Source organism: Schistocerca americana, chromosome 2 (assembly GCF_021461395.2).
Source record: "Schistocerca americana isolate TAMUIC-IGC-003095 chromosome 2, iqSchAmer2.1, whole genome shotgun sequence".
Lineage (NCBI taxonomy): Eukaryota > Metazoa > Arthropoda > Insecta > Orthoptera > Acrididae > Schistocerca > Schistocerca americana.
In genome coordinates, this window is record NC_060120.1 from 641,670,592 (window position 1) to 641,676,591 (window position 6,000).

Consider the following 6,000-nt stretch of genomic DNA (forward strand, 5'->3'; position numbering starts at 1 on the left):
TTATTCGTCTGAATTAAAGCGCCTCGTGGTCGACCTCAAACTTAAAGATGCGTGGGAAATTCGGTAGCCGACGTTGGTACGCTTCACTCACATCGTCGCGAATTCCTGTAGCAGAATCGACAGGATTTATGTTTCCGACGTTTTCGAGAATGATTTATTAAAAGTAGAGACGCTCCCCTCCAGTTTCTCACAGTGGTGTCATCGCGTGCCTGAAATTACTTCCACAACCCACACGATGGTACAAAAATCAATGCAACCTGAATGTGTCTTTGTTAATGGATGTTGAGTTGGAGGAGGGGGTGCGTCGAGCTTGGGAGCAGTGCTTGCACGCTACTACCAGATTTCGTAGCACTATAGAGTGGTGGACTCTGCAGGCAAAGCCAAAACTGCGAAATGTCATCATGTATTTCGGGATTCAAAGGGCGGCGGAGATCAAAAAGACGATGGAATTTTATTACACAATCTAACGGGACCTGTACGATCGTGCAGACGTGACGACCACAAGAATCGACGACATTCGGAAAATAAAGGCACAATTAATCAGTCTGAAGAGGATGCAACTGGACGGCCTTAAGATAAAATCTAAAGTGACGTCGGTCAGAGATGATGAAGCAGCCGCTCTGTACCACCTCGTCAAACATACAAAGAACAGGAGGCGGACTTTTATTGACGCCCTGAAACTCGAGGATGGAAGAACGGTTGACACTCAGCGAGAGATTGTCAAAACTCTGCACGACTATTTTGTCAACACCTACGCATCAGCGGCTCTACACGACGACTGCTATGATGGACTGTTTAGTGCCATTTCATCTACCGTAACAAGGGAAGAAAATGACTCCATCTCGTTAGCCTTCAGTAATAAAGATGTTTTGGAGGTCGTCTGCAGTTCGCCGATTAAGAAATCCCCTGGCCCTGATGGCTTACCAGTTGAATTTTACAGGCACTATTGGCACATCATCGGAGACAAAATTACTCAAGTCGTGAACGAAGTCTTGCAAGGAACGTCTGTCCCACCCGTCTTTAAGGAGTGTAAAATTGTGCTTCTCCGTAAAAACAGAGGTACTAAAACTATCACCAATTTCCGACCAATATCGTTATTAAACTCTGATTATAAGATCGTGGTTCGCGCAATTAACGTGAGACTCATGCCACTCACTGCTAAAATCATTGGCCTACAGCAGACATGTGCCTTCACGAGAACAATTCTGCAAACGGCTGCTTTTTACCGAGATGTCATTGCTTTAACGAACGCTAGTAACATGGAATGTGGGCTGATCTTTCTTGATTTTTTTAAAGCTTTTGATCTCGTAAATCACGCGTACCTCCTTGAGACTATGCGAAGATTGGGTTTCTCTCGGAACACGATTGACATGATTAAAAACGTGGCCATGGGAATCAATGCAAAACTTTCTGTCAACTCACAACTGACGCGACCAATACAAATCAACAGAGGGGTTCCACAAGGGAGCCCCTTGTCCATGTTGCTCTTTGTCCTCTCCCTTGAACCTCTGTTACAACAGTTGCAGACGAAACTCACTGGGATTACAATTTCTGGGGTAAAAAGTGTAATTGGAGCCTACGCCGACGATATGGGTGTGGTGACTCGCAATGTCGATGATGTCACCATATTGGCGGCTGAACTTCGGCAATACTGTCTGGCGTCAGGGGCGCAGCTAAATGAACAAAAAAGCAAATTTCTGAACCTCTGTGGCCTCCAGCATTTGCGTGTTGATTATGCTACACAAGTCAGAGTACACAAGGCTCTGGGGATCATGTTGATGGCGTCCTCTCTAAAGATGATAGCGGCTAACTGGCGAGATGTAGCACGTAAAATAAATGGTGCCCTAATTGATAATTACCATCGCAGCCTCAACCAACTTGATCGTATTCAACTTATCAACACCTGTAATTTATCAAAGGCGTACTACATGACGCAGCTTCTACCGCTCCCTGCAGTAATTGCTAGAAATATTATGTCGAAGGTAACAAATTTTCTTTGGCGCGGGGAAATTTTTCGCGTATCTGCCAAAACTGCAACACTCCACCCCCTAAACGGAGGGATGGGCTTAGTCGACATCAAGAAAAAGGCAGCAGCTCTCTATGTCACAAGGACGGTCTCTACCATTAACAACTACCCTTCGAGCATTACGGCGCAGTTATTCACTGGCGTCAGGCCGCAAACTCTTGACCCCCGCTGAACATTCAGACCATCAGTTACAAGCTCAAATACATCCGAGATTATTACTTTGCATGCAGCTACATCAGTCAAGAGCTCTTAAATTCTCAACATTTAGCGGCTCCAGCAATATTGGCATACTGGCGACAACACGAAGGACCGAATCCAATTGTTACGAAGTACAGTGGCATCAACTGGGATATAGTATGGCGTAATGTCAGTTCCAGTGTCCTTACTTCAGCCGCTCGAACTGCGTGGTACAAAGCAATCAATGATGTGATTAGCACCAATGAGAGGCTACATAAAATCGGACTCAGTGATACAACTCTCTGCCATAGCTGTCAACTGGTAGATACCGTTATGCACCGTTCTACCTGCGGAGAACGTGCACGAAATTGGGGCTGGCTGAGGGAAAAAATAGCCATTATTACCAGGACTACAACCTCCAACATACCTTCAACTACGTTGTCTCCACCCGACGTGCGATTTTATCCGCCGGCGAAAAATAACGTAGTTATGTGGTTGCTGGGCAACTATTCCAGCTATGTTTTTAATAAACTTGGTGGTGACGATCACTTGGAATTCAAGATGTTTATGGAAATCGAATTCGCGAAAACCTGCAGATATCATAATCATGGCAACATTTTCGGCAATATGCTTAAAATAATATTTAATAGCCGCGAAGAGGCCCCACTGCATCTGTCTCGTGTCCTGACTACCCCCCCCCCCCCCCCCCCCCACCGCCACTCACGGGACTCCGCTCCAGTACACCAGAAACTGAGAACATTACTTGTGTTCGCAACGGAGCCATTTTCTTCTAATTTTCTCCAGAAGCTATGAAATACCAGCAAAGAAGAGTGTTTTAGTTTGTTGATTTTCCATTTCCTTTTAATGTAAATGCGGGATCCGAGATTGAATTTTCGAAGCAGATCTTTCTGATTTGGAATAAAAAAAAACAAAAAAATGGATAAAGGAAAAAAAGCTAAGAAAAAAAAGATAGCTCAGTCGGTAGAGCATTGGGCTTTTAACCTAAGGGTCCAGGGTTCAAGTCCCTGTCCGGGCGGAAATTTTAATACTTTGGTAGCGATTCGTCTGGTAGCGGTGCAAACGCTACGGAAAATAATGCAGCTACGCCGTTTTCTGACACCACAGTGCTTTAAACAGTAGCAGTTGCATGTGTCCGGACAACACCGCGATACCGGCAGTCGCGGCCGAGTGGTTAAGGCGTCTGACTATCATTCAAAAAAGAAAAACAAAAACAAAAAAAAATTGGTTAAGGCGTTGGATTGTTAATCCAGTGTGCTCTGCACTCATGGGTTCGAATCCCATTGCCGTCGAAGAATTTTACGTAAAGCATGCGTTTGCGGTCACTCCTTCTCCGTGCGAAACGCCACTCAGTAGTAACAACGACGCGTGTACGTGGCAGACAGCGTGTGTATGAAATACGAGACAAAACTGCCTCCCAGATGAAAGTGGACAACATTCCATAGCGTATGCCCTTCGAATTAAACATCATTTAGAGGTCTATAAACCAATCAAATTTCGGCTCCAGCAAAGAGTATGTTGGTATTTGCAAACGACGAGTTCTTATTTATATTTAAGTGCATACCTGTCGCAGTCATTTTAACGTATCGAGCCTATAATAATCCATCTGTAACAACAGGACAATCTTGGGCTAGGGGTTCGTCAAAACCTTACAAGCAATATCAGTGTAGCGTATTGAGCTGCACGTTTCGTTGCAGTAAGTCGTGGAAAAGAATGCATAGCACCTTTCTCATTTGCATTAGACGACACTGCATGTCGATACAATGCTTATTCCTGCAGTAGATAAGTGGCCGGTGATTTTGCCCCGATCGGATATCGACGTCGACGGATGCTGTCATTAAACGATTCGCAGATGGGAGCTTGGTTGGCTGCACTGCAGCTTGGCATTAGACGTTAACCCCGGCCCAGTACGATGTTTTGAATGTGTTTTCGAATCGACAAATGTCTGTGTCTTTGGCGAGTGCTTGCGGAAAGAACTGTAGTTCCAGCAGACGAGGAGGCCGAGTGGTTCATTCTGGCTTTAGCCGTCGCCGCGGTCGGACGTGCTTGTTGCTTGCTCCGCACACGCTTGCGCTATCGCCGGTGTTCTGTGTTTACCTACAGCTGTCTGCGCATTTTCGTAGTATTATTGCGTTTGGTGGTTCTGATAAGTGTTTTTGAAGTGTTATTGTCCGTTCTGCGTTTCGTTCTTCGTCGCGATTTCGGTTTTTACCGGAATTTTGTCGGTACAGAAGACCATGTCTGACACCGTCAGGAAGAATACGTTAGTCTTCTCGTTCGAGAAGGAAACCCGGCCGGTCCAACCCACTGCACTGGAGATCCATGACTGGCTCACAGAGGTAATCTGTATCAATTCTGACATTGTGCACACCACGCAGTTAGATGCTGAAAAATACTGTGTTTATGTTAAATCTCTGAACTCCGTGACTGTCGATAAGTTACTTGCAAAATGGGGTAATTCTGTTGAATTTGTTCATCGAAATGGTTCAAAAAGTAATGTTTCTGTACGAAAAGCTGATATCATGTACACCAATGTGCGGATTTTGAATGTTCCTATCGAAGTTGACAATCAGTTGATCAAAGACGCTCTATCTAATTATGGGGAAGTTAAATCCATCTATAACGAAAGATGGTCGAAGCTGTACAAGATACAGTGTTATAATGGCATTAGGTCCGTCGAAATAGAGGTGAAAGCCAATATTCCGTCCCATATATCTGTTGCAGGTCATAAAGCACATGTTGTTTATTCTGGACAGGAGCGTACGTGTAATATTTGTATCGAGACATGTAATTTCAGACAAGATTGACCACGCCGTGTTTTTGTCCTCCGGAATAATCTAACACAGCGTCAAAAACTGACCCTTAGCGACGTCTTACCAAGCAGCAACTCCCCTCCTTCTGCTAATGACAGTGGTGCAGGTACTTCTACAATGCCCGCTATAACTATCACGGAGTTCCCACCTCTGAAAGTAATAACAAGTCACCCCTCTGTTCCCGTATGCGATCTTCAGAATAAGAAACGACCGTTGGAAGCGACTGATGACGGCTCGGACGGCGACTCCTCCCGTAATTCCCCCTCCACCCGCAAACAGAAGCAGTGTGATGCGGATGTGTTAGAGGAAACAGACAGTACATGTATGGACGTCATGACAGCGGCAGAGGCAACCCAACCGCTGTCGGCGGCCGCACAGGTACCAACAGACCACGGAGGCGAAGCAGTAACGGTTGTCGCGGCGACGGACGAGCCGCACTCCGAACCCCATGAGGTGACGGAGCAGACCCGCATTCACGAACTTACGGACCCCCAACCGACCGATTCAGTCAGCGCTCTGGAGTTAGTGACATAAGAGCAAGGAAGTGGAGGTCGTAAACAGCACGCTGTTGAGGCAGCTTCGGTCTCAACAGTGGTAAAGACAGACAATGCGTAGGACAGCGCGTTGAGCCAAGATGGCCAAAGACGTAGACTCAAACCGCAACCTAATCTCAAAGCTTCACGTAACCAAAGCAAACAACAATCTGGACAAGATGACGCAACGGACAAGAATGTCCCGTATGAAACTATTACGGAAAAACCTAAGGATGTACCTTCAAGTAACATTCGTGATGGAAAGCCCCTCTGCAAAACTAAAACCCGAGAACTTAGGAATACTCCACCAAACTGAGGATCACAATTCAACAAAAAAAAAGGGGGGAAAAAAGATATCGTTGCACCGCTTTATGTTCTGATTGTACTATTGTCTTAGTCATTTTTCGGAGGAACCAAAAGCAGTGGTTCACGT